Source organism: Pinus tabuliformis, chromosome Q, assembly GCF_031772625.1.
Source record: "Pinus tabuliformis cultivar Carrire ecotype Pingquan chromosome Q, CPIR1, whole genome shotgun sequence".
NCBI classification, from domain to species: Eukaryota; Viridiplantae; Streptophyta; class Pinopsida; order Pinales; family Pinaceae; genus Pinus; species Pinus tabuliformis.
This window is the reverse complement of record NC_142296.1, coordinates 491,505,087-491,520,520: the sequence shown is the minus strand read 5'-3', so window position 1 is coordinate 491,520,520 and position 15,434 is coordinate 491,505,087. Positions and strand designations below refer to the sequence as shown.

At 33.5% G+C, this 15,434-nt stretch overlaps 1 pseudogene; it reads right to left on the bottom strand.

Annotated features, from left to right (window-relative positions):
* Positions 1–460: 460 nt before the first annotated feature.
* LOC149220322 (putative galacturonosyltransferase 13) overlaps positions 461–15,434 on the bottom strand; it is a 39,906-nt pseudogene continuing 24,932 nt past the window's right edge.

Below are 15,434 nucleotides of genomic sequence, written 5' to 3'. Positions count from 1 at the left end.
CATGCATGGTTGTATAGACATCAATTTTATGTTAGTAATCATATGCACTTTGATGTGAGAGGAAAGCAATGCTTTCTCATAGAAAAATGGCACCCATAAATTTGGTTGAATGGTTTCATTGAAGAATGATTGCGTTGATACAAACGAATTGAATGTTTGAATGCAATTTCTCAGCAATTGCTTTTCAACAAGAACCTAAATTGCCACAAATATCAATTTCGATGAATTTACCATTAGCACTATTTTCTCAACTTTTACTGACGCTAAAAAAGAACTAAAAAGGAACAATAAGGAAAACATATTGAATGTCTCATGTAATGTGAGCCTTCATTGTACCTGTGCTTATTGGGAAAAAATTCAGGAAAAATTGTTGGTTATTTCACCCTTTCCCTCAAGCCACTCATGTACAAAGTGACATAAATGAATAGATTGAATGAAAATAACCTACTAAAAGTGAAAACTAGGGCTCCAAAATAGGACAATTTTTAATAAACTCTTTGGAGTAATTTAGACATTTTGTCAACAATGGTCTTAGCTTGGGGAAGACAATATCTAGCCATGGCTTTGTGTGGCCATTGTAGTGGATAAAACAACTTTTCAAACATTATTGAAATTTGTTGAAGGCTAGTATCCCAATTGCAACATATGCCAAGCATGATTAATATGATGAACATTACCAATAAATGCAATCAATGTTGCTGGTAGAATCCCTAAATTTCAAAGAGATTGGAATTTAGATTATGCAAAAATACCATGTACATGCTTATCGAACTATTAACTAGTAGATATAGATATAGAATACTAATGGTAATCCAAAATTTATAATCTAAGCTTCATAAAAAAATTCAACAAACAAGGATAGCATTCAACTTACTTATTTAAGCCAATAATGATAAGTTTCCCAAATGTTTGTCTTTCTCCAGATTTGAAAATCAAAGATGTTCATTCCACATGCCCATGCGCATTGTTCTAGATCAAAATTATTTGATATAAGGGGATGAAAGAAAATCAAATAAGTTCTAAATCATTTGGACATAACCTAGTGGTCATCACCTCTACATGTTTCAACTACTCCTTTAAACTTGCCATGAATGTCAATATCCTATAGGGGAGATAAATCATGTTGAACAACTATGTCATCATCGAAAAAAATAACCTTATGGAGGTTTGGGAAGAGTGGTTCACAAAAATGAGCTAAACTTCAGTAAACTTTAAAACATATACATAGACACGAACATCATTCTCTAAAGGAAATGCATGAAAGAGGAAATATCCCAATTAGGTGGTGCTCTAATTCTATTTTGATAATGTTCCTAGTCAAAAGAAGTCTACACTTAATTAATTTATCTAATATGAAAAAAAGAAAAGTTAAAATATTGCTATCAGGCTTTTAGATTTTCTAAATTTTAATTACCTCCAGAAGATAGATGCCTAAGTGATTCATTATTGATATGCACTTTAGGCTTCGATCTTGCAGTTTGGAAGCTACAATCATTGGAGAGTCATTTAAATTTGTCCCAACAACATGGTCTCCATGGTAGTACCTTTGGATTTCAATATGAGTCTCCATTGCTTCCGAGACAAGCACATTATCTTTTGTCAACCAGTCAAATTGATGCACTCCTTTTACCTCTATAATGGAAGGTGGAAGATTATTCAAAGCAAACCATGAAAACATTGTTGCATATGTATTTATGTATATGATGGCATGAAAGACTATCTTTTTCTCTGTTGGATGAAGCTCTTATAGTTGATGCAACTACCACAAATTCTGCAAGTACATTGTCAGTTGCCAGAACAAAGTGATGGTATGAACCAATTCAAGGGTTGATAGTTGTCTCTGGGATTGATCATTGATTGATCATTGGAGGAGTACTCAACTGCTAACCAAAGAGTGAGATAATGCATGCCTTTTGGAATGCCACTAGATGCAAAATGTCTATACAAATAATCTTGTAGCTTTGATGACTTGGTTTGTTTCTCCAATTACTCTCCCTGGAAAGTACAAACTATGCCAGCAACATGGTCAACCTTCAACGTAGACTTATTGAGGAATATAATACACTAGCATATAGCTCAAGTGCCTTTGTGAATGAACAGAAGCAACAACATAAATGGTAATTTTTGGTTCGTGTAATAACCTTCCCACAATGGCTGCATGTCATACTTTCAAAGAGCACTATGAATGCAAAAGAATCACGATTTTTTTAGAATTTCTCAAATAAATATAGATTGATGGTTGGCTTTCCAAAGTGTAATCTTGAAAACGTTGATAATGTTATACAAGGATATCTAGATTCTATTATAGAAGTTGTTCTACTTTGTTTAAAACTTTCTTCAATTTTCAAAAATGGAAATCCAACCAACAGGACAAATTAAGTAAGTGGAAGTGCTTGAATGTCCATTGATATTGAGTAATAATGGTAAATAAGATTAGATTAATTTTTTTATAAATGTACCAACTTAAATTTAACCTCAGAGCATAGGGCTAATGTTTAACTTTACAGTCATGGATACAGACGTTGAAGCAGTTGGGTTCACTAGGTGTGGGTCCAGCACTATAGTTCAGTAATAATTGCAAGTAAGATGAGGATTAAACTACTAATAAATGGACAATCTCAAGCTTAAATTTAGGGCATAGAACTAAGATTTAAAATCGTGGATATAACATTCTGAGAAGTCAAGTTCACTAGTTGCGGTTGAAGCATTATAGCTGTTATGTGGAAAAAAGCAAGACGAAGGTTACCAGGTTTTGTATTCAAAACCAGATGCCGATACAACGGATTTTTAAAAAGATGAAATATAGATACAGTGGAGCAAGCACAAATAATATAAATACATTTTTATTATTTTAAAAATAAAATTTATAATTTCTGTTATACATTAGACTTTAATGACGACATTTCAAAAATAATTACAAGCATATAATTTATAAGCTTCATCTTTAATATACAAGTTCATAAAATCTAATAAAAGATTTACAAATGAATTCAATATATAAGTTTAATATACGATTATAACTGTGAAATTTAATACGACATAATAACAATAATATCAGTTTATATCTTTATATAATTTATAACTTAAATGATCTAATTATCAAATTCCCTTACGGAAGAAAGACATAGACGGACTTTACCCGTACGTGTTTTCCATTTATAAATTAATTAGCAAATTATTATCGAATTCATATGGTTGAGTTTAAAAAATCATTTAATTTCATATGGTTGAGCGTGGGAATTTGGTGAATAATAGTTCGATATTTTCCATTTATTATATTTCTTTATTTAAATTTTTAACATTGTTATTAATTATTTTAAGATGTGGGAATTTGGTGAATAATAGTTCTATATTTTCCATTTATCATATTTTTTTATTTAAACTTTTAACATTGTTATTAATTATTTTCAGATGTATGACCTTGGTTTTAATATTATTGGAAAAGTAGAATATCATATTTATTTACAGTTTAATATTCAGTAAATTTAATAGTTTTAAGGATTTTAGGGTTGAAAAGATAAAGTGTATCCACAAGATTGTACAACAATAAGTTTGTATGGGATAAATTGTTTTGTGGGATTTTATCATTATTATATTTATATTTATAATTTTAGAGAATTGACTTATACTAAAGATATTAACGGCTCCCATGTCAATGAATTGGGGTGTTTCCATACATCCCATGTGTGTTTCCTTCCTCTTGCACTCCCTTTTCTGGAAACTTGGAGGGACATAAGTCTTTAATTCTAGAAGAGGTTATATGAATTCCTTTTTTATCGTAGCATTCAATTTATTTATGAAAATACTTGTTGCATGTACTTCAATCCATAGTAGGTATTAGGGTTATAGAAAATTTTAAAGAGGGCACAACATTTTCCAATTTTAGGTATCTTTGATTCATTATTTTACTCTCCCCACCATTTTCCCCTGTGCATGCTAATCACATTGATTTTTAGAGCTTGAAGTTTCAAGTTTGGCTCAACGCAAATTTAATCGATTTCATATGAAAATGATTATTACTATTTACTACAAATGCCAAAAGAAAATAGATCCCTGGACCATTCCGTATCGACGACAAAGTTTTGTTTGTTCATGCATTGCTAGCACAAAAAAATAGATCCCTGGACAATTCCCTATCGACGACTAAGTTTTGTTTGTTCATGCATTGGTAGCACGTCCTACGACAACCTTAAATGCACAAGAAACAACTCATTTTCTTCAAAATTCGTTACCTGATCTTACAGTAAGTTGCCGCCTTGAGATGTTAACTGGGTGTCTGGATAATGTGCACCTTGATGTTTTTGATCCTTTTCAAACTCTCCCTTGCATATGGGACTTGATATGTAGGATACAAGTAGAGGAAAGAGACCTAATCATAAGTTACGAGAAGATCATGGTAAAGAGAAGAAACGAAAACATGATTTAGTCACAAGAAGATCATGGTTAAAAGAAGAAAAGAAAACAAGATTTAGCTGAAAAGTAGTCTGTTGCTGTGGAAATAATAGCTTTTTTGGCAGAATCACAAAAGGACCTTTTTGGTGGAAGGAATCAAGGGAAACAAAAAAAATATGAAGAGATTGAAGAAGGTGAAATATCTAGGGAGTGATGAGAGAGTTCATATTGTGTGCATAATCTTTCTTAATTATCCTTTAGCCTAATGTCAAGCGCAATTGAGAAGTTTTCAAGAGATTAATTAAATGAGAACATGATGACAAATGATCTCATGGAGTGGGAGTGGAAAATATCATCGGCACTGAGATGCAGGGTATCTAAAAGATGGGATATCATGAAATAATTTGGATTTCAATTAGGGTTCACATGTTTTTTTCATTTCCTTTGCAACATTTGGTGCAATTGCTAGTTTATATTACTGGGCATAGTCTAATTTATACATGAAATAGTCTAATTTATACATGAAATATCTTTCTTCACTGGAATCTCTCGTAATACAATTTGAAGTAAGATTTTGATTTTTGTTTGTTTAAAATACAATTTTGAATACATAAATAGATGTAGCATCTTGAAAAACCCCAGGGCACTGGAATTCTACAAATTAAAAAAATTAAACTCAAGTTTTGAAAATCTTTGAGAGAATTTGGTTAAAATTAAGAAGCAAAAAATGCTCTGAAAAAACTTATTTCATCTATAAAATAGACTAAGCTTATAAAATTGTTAATTTTTAAATTAAATATGTCCATTTTTAATTAAAATTTAAAATTTTAATTGATATTTTGATATGATATAAATTGAAGTATTTTTAAAAATAATGAAAAAAGAGGATGAATAAAATTGAATATTGAAAAACAAAAATAATTGCAATGAAAGAAAAATTTAAGAATTTTGTATGCTTGGCATGACTTTTTATTTTTTTGAATACGATTTAGTTGTGTATGACACTTTGGATACAAAATGTTGGGTAACATTCTCCCAATCTTACTCGTAAAGTGGTAGATTGCCTCACGAATCTAGTATACTCCGTCAAGAATCTCTCACTTTCCTTCCCTTGGGCTTTAGCTTCTACCTCTCCACTTCTAAATAATTTTCTCTCTTTGCTCGCAAAAGATTAGGCTCAATCTTCTTCTAGTAGCAGAAATACTGCCCCAAATGGGGTGATAAATCAAGAAATTAAGTGGAGGGGCACACAACCATAGTAATCACCTCACCATGGAAAATTTTAGGGGCTAATATTTGGAGGTGGGCTAATATTCCATGCTTTTTCCAAAAAAGATATTCCTAAATTTCCATTTTTCTAAAAATGAATTCACCCAAATTTTATAGTATAAAATTATTCTACCTTAAAAATAGCTAATATTATATATTGTCTAATATAAAATAAATATAAATCTAAACATTTTTACAAAATTATCATCAAACAATTTAAAATTTGGATATTAGTGACTAGTAAGATTCACCCAGGTTGTTAAACTTTAAGATAAACTTCCATCCATAAAATTTTCCATGCACCCCACTCAAACAAGGGGGGAGGTGTGGTCATCCCACCCTCCATTTATCCAATGAACTCACCTGCAATCAGTTTGAATGATGGTAATCTACATGACACATTTATGGCTCTTGGTGATTTCTCCACTGAATTCTCTCAATAGCTACATGTCTGGGACTATGGTTGAACTCTATCTCATTTCAATGTTCATGTCGATAGATTGTAGATTGCATGTCTTTGTCGAGGTTCTCTTTCTCACTAGAGTGCATTTCTATCTTTGTTTCATTGTTTCTTTTCCTTTAGGGGAGGCAAGTGTACTACCTCCTGACCTGACCTCCTCCATTTATTTTTACTATATCACCTTGTTGATAGTGTCAAATATTAAAATGGAAAAATAGTTAGTAGCACAATTTACCTTGGCTAGCAATGCTCTTTCCCTGGTGTTTGAAAATTGATGCATGTGGGCTTGGATGCATTGTCCTGTTCCTGGTCCTCACTTCCCAAGCTAACATTTTTTAGAGTGATGACAATTATTAGGTATATCAACCTTTGATCGTGAACTTTAAAGGGTATTTTCTCCATAATAAATGGTTTTTTATGCTAGCAAAGAAGTTTGGGTTGTTGGTTGTTTGAGTGTCTCGCGAGCAAATGCTCTTGTTATTGCCTATGTTATTTAGATGAAATTCTTCTAGACTTCATGCTTCTACTTTTGGTATGCTTTAAGGCCCTCTCATGACCTTGTCATTCCCCACCCCAAGCCTTGACATTCCACTTGCTTTAGGCATTCCATTGCTTCCTTTCAGTCCTCTCCTTGATCTAGCTCTTTTCCATTATCATGTGGGGTTTCCCCTTTGTTATTTCTCCTTCCTTGATTTCCCCAATAACCCCCTTTTCCCTTAGACTTTCACTTCCTCGCCTATGTCCTTCTCCTTGTCATGCCAAAGTGAACAAGGTCATAGAGGCTTCTTAAGTAGGGGGAATATAATGTATGTTCTCATCTTTTGGCCGACAATGTTGCTAGATGATATCAATCCCAAACTCTAGAGCTTATTCGACACGAAATTGATTAGGGTGAGCCTAAGTTCCAGACAAATAGGGAGAAATACATTTATGTACAGTATAGCTTCAATTATTTCTTACGTGCCTGATCTAGGTCATACCTGGAGTTACTAGAATCAATATTTATGCACAAATGAATATATTGGAAAATCAAATCCTCACTTAGCAATGTCCTCTTGGAACATAACTTGACCAAGAGAGAGATTATAATGTAGTTTGATGAATTATAGTTGCAGCATTGGAACTTAGGCCTTGAGGATAGAGACATGACTCTCAAATTAGCTAGAATTGAGGTCCTCCTAAACAAGGTCAAAAGATCAACCTCACTGGGGACCCTTGTATAACTAATAGAAGTCTCTACCTCCTCCTGAGTCACCCTTATCACTAACAATTTCGCAGCTCAAGCCCATGGTTTTGTTATCTTTATTTTATCAATTTATGTTAGCTTTTTGTACTATTGTTTATGCTTGATTAGCTATCTTATAGAGTTTTCTAGATATCATCATGTTGGGAAGCAATTGGTATAACCAACACTTTCTCTTTGTTAATTTTTGGACCGAAACTCTCCTTCTATTCTAGTTTCCTTAGTGGTAGACCAGTGTGGAAAAATAGATAAACAAGTAATTCTCTCTCTCTATCTCTCTAATTTTTTATTGCATTAATTTAATTATATACTAGCATAATATATTAACAAATATAGTTGTATAAGTTGATAGGGATCAATTTTCCGGTTTGAAATTAATAATATCAATTAAGGTAAGTGTGTGTGTGTGTGTGTGTGTAATGTTATTTGTTGTTCGATAGTTTTATGATAATTTCCTAATTATATTAAGTAAATGTGAAAACATAAACATGAATTTAGAATTGCAAGGAACTTGATATTTGAAATTCCATCTATTGATACAGAGGAGCCAACAAAAATATATCAACAACTTTCATTTATGATCACAAAATAAAAGTTTAGATTATTAAATTATTTGTCCCACACTAAATAAAAAATATCATAAAATATTATGTTTTTTTTTATATATTTTATTTTTTAATATTAAATTGCAATATATATCTATCTATATATATATATATATATATATATATATATATATATATATATATATATATATATATATATATATATATATATATATAATCAAAGGTTTGAAACAAATTGACTAATTATCCTACCTCACTTGGAGTCTACTGTGAATTTGGAAAATTCATCCTTGGTTCCATAAAGCTAGTAACATCCTTTGTGGTAAGGAGGAAGGTTTAGGATAAAAATAGTCCAAGATGGATAATTTTTAGCCATGCTTTAGGCATGAAATTTGTTAGAAATTTAGATGTCCAGTATGGTATAGCTTTAAAAGTAAAAGAGGTAATAACATTTTCCTCCAAAAGTCCCAAGGATGAATCTTTGAAGTTACCTCTAACGAAATTGAATATATTCAGTGTGCTTAGAATAAAACCATATACAAAACCAGACTTAAACACAACATGAAGGGTGAAATGGGTCCAATAGGTATCATGCCTAGCAATAGGGACCCAGATCCACAAAACTTAATCATTATTAATAGATTCCTTAGGTCGCACCACTGTGTGTATCGAATATTTATCTAAATTTGACAAAGGTGGTAAAAAGGTGATAAAAAGAATGACCGTTTGGAAAGTGAAAATGCACAGATGTTAAAATATGCCCCAACTTTCCCATCGTTTAGTGTATCTGGTAATATAGGGTTGGGCGTAATGATAAAGCGATTAAAATTTTATGAAATTCATACAAAAGAAGCAACTCATATATCCCAATACTCACAAGCACATCAGTGTGACTGCAAATGCTTTGATGAAGAATTGCTAGACGTGGATCAATATGTTTCTGTTTCAGTCAACATTGAGGAACCTTTTATTTGTCTAGTTGTTGTGTACACTCCTCTCAGTATATATGCCTAAATCCCATTCGAATTGTCAATAATGTGTTTCATAAAAAAAATCTTGGATCCAGGCCTTTTCTAGACTTATTAATGTTTATGTAGTGAACAATCAAAGTTCGTGGTGAAGGATCCAATTAGTTACGACAACACAATCCTCGTTACAACTATTTTCTTGTTCAACAACTTTTAAAATACAAACATATGTGGAAACCTTCATATATTCTAGAAACAGGGTTAGAGAATTAGAACACATTACTTAGTCATACTCAAGTGAATTAGCTCACAATATGCATATGGTCTAATGTGATGGAACAAGGGTTGGAAATTCGGTAGGGAAAACATTAATTTAAGTTCTCTTACATGATAACTGCTTGTGTAACATCTTTACTTGTTATCTTTGTTCATCATTATTACAGTGTTCAGTACATCAAACAGATATCAAAAAAATAACATCAGTGACACAATAGTTAGGCTCCAAGCCAGGGCTAAAACCCCTCCTCTTGAGGGGAAAACCTGCAAAGACTCTTCTTATAGATACTTAAATTGACAAATACCAATACCCTTGACAACGATACTTGACACAATTTCACCTTCATGACATTTGTCTCTATCTCTTGCATTCCTTAGCATTCATACTTTAGTCCTTCTTCATCACACTATATGGCACTGTTCATTAGAGAGTCTCACTCTCTATCTCACATTCCTAGACACAGTCTTTCTCCTTCACACTGTATGGCGGAGTCTCGATCTTCATCTCGCAGTTCTTAACATGGTCTTTGACACAGTATTTCTCCTACACACTGTATGGAAGAGTTTCGGTCTTCACTGATCTCTTTCTTTAGTCCAGAAGAGTCTCCGAGTCTTAGTTTCTTCCATCACTATTCCACTATTGTTATAGCCCTCAACCGAATGACTATTGTCCTAGAACTGTCTTCGGTATTTTGCAAATATGATACAGTCTTCAGTCCTTCATTGGTCCTTTGTTAATATTGCAGAGATGAGATAGTTACGCATTGTTGAAGCTTTTCTTCATCACTGTATTACCCTTGTCACTTCGCATTGAGATTCATACTATTGTTGATTAGATGTCTGAATTTCTTGGTGCTACGATGAGGTCAAGTCACTCTTTATATAGTGACTTATTCTTATTCTCTAGGATGACATATGATCTTGGAGGTAATACAACTTCCTCACCAGCAGAATATAGTTTTTCTTTAAACCGACCACTAGAGATAGTGAGAATGTCTTGGAATAAAACTTTTTACATAAATGACATGTCTTCCACATGTGTAACATGACTTTATATACATGACTTTTTAATTATATTTATGACAATACGACAAACTCTTAAAGACATCAAGAAGAAGTATTTGACCTATAATAAAACTTCTTGCTCATAAAACCCATGATGCAAGTATTAAAAATACATTATCTTTTTCTTCTTCATCAATTCATAATTACAAGACATTATGAAGACTGAAGCTAGTTACATTCTACAACACTCCCTGTTAACTAGGGAGGTATTCATAATGGTACATGGTTACTCTCTATCTGAAGAATCTCATAAGAAGAATCTGATTGGTAATCCGATATGTGTAGCATCATATCAACCAACATTGTCATAGTGAAAGGCCTTTACTAACAGCTCCATCTCTCCACGAGACCATGAGCTACAATGTTGGCGAGACCAATGACTATAGACACCTTCATTTTTGTCTCTCAAGGTACATACCCACACGGGTGTTCACTGAGTATGACCTTCTAGGACTATTCTTATGTTGGGTTACCAACCATCAAAGAATACCGATCCTCTTGCCTACTCTTATCTTGGATTCCCTACACATCCTCAAAGAGCATTAGATTCTAGATGATTACCCAATCCTTCATGCTTTCTTCCCAAGTGAAGACAAGAATGTTGTGGCTATCTCTCCCTCTCAACTAGGGAAGATATGCCCGTTCCTGTAAAGGAATGTACCCAAGCTCCTTCTGGCTAAGAACTTGCCCAAGATCCCTCTTAGTTAGGGACTTGTTAGAGGTCCCTCTTAACTAGGTAATCTCCTTTTCATCAATAACTTCTTCTTCATGGGTCTTTGAGCTACTTGATCAATTTCTTTTCTTGATGTCATGAAATTCAATTGAGCTTCTTCCTTGTAGGGCATTAGTCATTTATCATTTTCCTCCTTGGTTTTTCATGTCATTCCTTTCTTCATGGAAAATGGCCTTATTGGTACATATCTGGAATATTCTTCATATGGCTACTTCTTTCTCATCAAGTTTTTTTTTGTTTTTTGTTTTGTTTTGTTTTGTTTTTGTTTTTGTTATTTTTTTTTCTCCTGAAATTTGCATCCACCCCATGAATGCTAGTTGTACTTTCTCTTACATCTCTTGTTCCAGTAGCCCTGCATGAACTCATCTAGATATTATTCAAGAAATCAAAACATAACATTAAATCAAATAGTACCTTACGAGTTGGATTTTCATCATGACATCTTCCTGTAGGTATTAGCATCCCGCATACATGTTGACACATCTCCCAAAGATACCCATTGTCAAGGTTTCCATCTTTTTCAGACTCTCATCAAAGTCTTCATATCTTTTCGGGAGATTTTCTAGTAAAATCTTCTTGGTCTTTTAAATGTTGATTTCCTTCATCATGGTTGCATATCTCATGATCTATTCCTTTCTTACACAATCCATTTCCAGGATATTCCAATTAGAGATCCTTAATTGTATTCAACCACCTCATACTTCATATGAGGACATATTATATTGATTTTGTCTAGTGTGACTTATGCCTTCCTGCATCCTTTTAGAGTAGGAGATCCTTTTCCCTTGATCATGCCTCTCAAAATAGTAGTGATCAATGTTACCTACAACCATATGGCATGACTTTATAATATTAAATACAGGCATACATACCTCATTTTACCTTTAGGTCATCTAGGCTTATTCTAGCAACTTGATTGAAGTGTCTTAAACCCCTTGATCTGCTTCATCTCTTATGTCATCATAACATCACCTATGAATTCCACAAGTTGGATTTTCTGATGAAATGCTTGCTTCCTCTCTAGATTAGTGAACCCTCTGATGAGGATTCCATTAGAGAATCTTGAGGATCTTGCATATTCCCATCTGGAAGATGTTTCTTTTTTACTTGATGTATGATGAGCCTTGTGCTGGGTAACTTGTTCCTTTCCTTAAATTTCCAATGAGGTTCCCAAGAGTTATATCATGTATGTTTGACTGCCATGGGTTTTGTTCCATCCGTCATTCATGATTCCCGATGGTGATGTCACGAGCTCTTGTTTCTAATGCTTCCATGATGTCGCAATGCATCTTATTATTTATCATGGTCATATCTATAACAAAATATTTAGGAGCTTATGATAATATCCTTTTGTGAGGGAGGCCATCTTAATCATAGTAGAGATATGTTACTCCCACTTTCCTTGGTCTTTTTCCTCAGCTTCCTCCATCTTTCCAATGATATGAGCTTCCTTTCCATATAGCATTGAATCTTAGCTATACTCTTCTTTATTTTCTGAAGACCAAATTTTCTAGACTTCCCTTTCCTTTCTGAAAATGTTTGAGTGTTTTAATCTTCAACACTTTTGTCCTCAACTTGTCTTCTTCCATCTACCATAGAACCCACAAGTTGTCGAATGAGGAAACTCTCTTGTCCCATGGAAATTTGTTACCTTTCTTATTATCTAATGGTGATTATATTCTTATGATCTCTCCTAATCTCACAGTTGAGATTTTAGGAAGATATCCCTTCATTCTTTGATACCTTCAATATGACCTGCTTTATTGCATCATATATCTCTTTGATGTCTCGAATATTTTTTTGTGAGAGAACCTTAAGATTATGTTCCTATGAATTCAGAGGAGACCATTTTTGATTCATATGCTCAATGGCTTCTCTTATCTTTGAGGACTATGACTATCCTCCTTATTTCATGCAAGGACCTTCGATTACCCAACCAATGTATTCATTTCCTTGCAAAACGAAGTCATTTAAACCAAGGATTGATTATAAACATGAAATATACTTACTTGGCACATGAAGAGGAGATCTTCACCTTGATGCTTCCTTGAAGGAGATCCTTGCTTGAGCTACCTAGCATGACACAACTGAAATCCTTTTACAAGAATTCCTTTAAGACCTTGCACTGTCATGCGCCAAGCACCATAGCATGATTATGATATTACCCAAACTGCATCAGACTATATGTTTTTGAGATAACTTGATCCTTGAGATACTTTGAATCCTCATACTTTTGATTCTTATGATCATTGATATGACATATGACACCGATCATCTTATGGTATTGTCATATAGGTCGAACCAATCACTATTTGAGATCAATTGTAATAAATTAGCAATAGAAAGGTGAATGATGAGATTACTCTTGACACTGAGCAACATCGTGTGGCATATTACTGTGACATTCTGTGGTATTAATACTGTCGTTGTTTCAGACTTCTTATTACAAAGGTTATACCATTGTCAAATGTCACCTATACAGTGAAGAAATATCACTATAGTACCATCGAACGTTTACCCATCTTATTGACCGTGATTCTGAGATATTTCTTGAAAGGATCTGAGAGTAATGTCATTTTTATACTGAGAATTTATCCAAACTGTGGTTAGAATCCGAACTTAAGCCAGCATGTAGACCATTCAAATTCCAATGCCTATACTTGTAAAGGTATGTTGAGAATTGTGTATCACTGAACCGAGACTGAGGGAGGTATCTCAGTATAGAGAGGATCCGAACACGTGATTAATGTATACTATGATTGTAATTCAACCTAGCCCGAGACTATGGATTATATAGAGATATGCTAGATTTTCTTAGATGTCATTCTTGGTGTGTCACTATAACTAAATGCCCTTGACTGAACCATAGCTTTGATACCATGTTGAGAATTTGTTAGGGCAAACATTAATTTAAATTCTCTTACATGATAACTTCTTGTGTAACATCTTTACTTATTATCTTTGTTCATCATTATTATAGTGTTCAATACATCAACCAACTATCAAAACAATAACATCAGTGACACAATAGTTAGGCTCCAAGTGAGGGATAAAACCTCTCCTCTTGAGGGGAAAACCTGCAAAGACTTGTCTTATAGATACTTCAATTGAAAAAAACCAAGACCCTTGACAAAGATACTTGACACAAGTTCACCTTCAAGGCATTTGTCACTATATATTTCATTCCTCGACATTGATACTTCAGTCCTTCTTCATCACACTATATGGCACTATCACCTAGAGAGTCTCGATCTCTTTCTCACAGTCCTTGACATAGCCTTTGACATAGTCTTTCTCCTTCGCATTGTATGGCAGAGTCTTGGTCTTCATCTCGTAGTTTTTGACACAGTTTTTCTCCTTCACACTGTATGGCAGAGTCTCGGTCTTCACTGATCTCTTTCTTCGGTCCAAAAGAGTCTTTGAGTCTCGGTTTCCTCCAGCACTATTCCACACTTGTTATAGCCCTCAACTGAATGACTATTGTCTTAGAACAGTCTTCGATCCTTTTTGAAGATGAGACAGTCTTCAGTCCTTCGTTGGTCCTTCGTTAATATTGCAGAGATGAGACACTTACACACTGTTGAAGCTTTTCTTCCTCACTTCATTACCCTTGTCACTTTGCACTGAGATCTGCACTGTTGTCGATGAGATATTTGAATTGCTTGGTGCTACAATGAGGTCAAGTCACTCTTTATATAGTGACTTACTCTTGTTATCTCGGCTGACATACGATCATGGAGGTAAGACGACTTCTTCACCACGAGAATATAGTTTTTCATTTAGCTGACCGCAAGTGGGATAGTGACAATGTCTTTGAGTGCAATGTTTTACATAAAATGACATGTCTATCCCATGTGTAACATGACTTTATATACATGACTTATTAATTATATTTTTGACAAGGCGGAAAACTCCTAAAGACATCAAGAAGAAGTCTTTGACTTATAATAAAACTCATTTCTCATGAAACCCGTGATGAAGGTATTACAAAATACATTATATTTTTCTTCTTCATAAATTCATAATTACAAGCCATTATGAAGACCGAACCTAGTTATATTCTACAACAAGAAGCATCTATCTGTCTTGTCCATTAAATTCTGAAATATTTCTATAATCTACAATCGAAATAAATTTAGCAATGAAATATTACAATTTACTTAAATCCACCACCCACACCTATTTATCTAAGACTATTGACTTACCTTAAGTCTTCCTCTCTGAACAATCAACATTTCTAGAATAATTATCCTTTTTATAGTGATTGACCCACCAACATGCATAGTGCATTTTCAAGAATAATACCTCAGAATTATACTTTAAAGCTTAATGCTTTAAATAAATTTAAACCATTCTTCTACTCTTCTTCCTCTGCTTAAATCTCTAACTGGTACTCCCACCTATACTTGCATTATCTGTAATGATAAACTATTGCAGATGTTGGATCATACTTATGGAATGT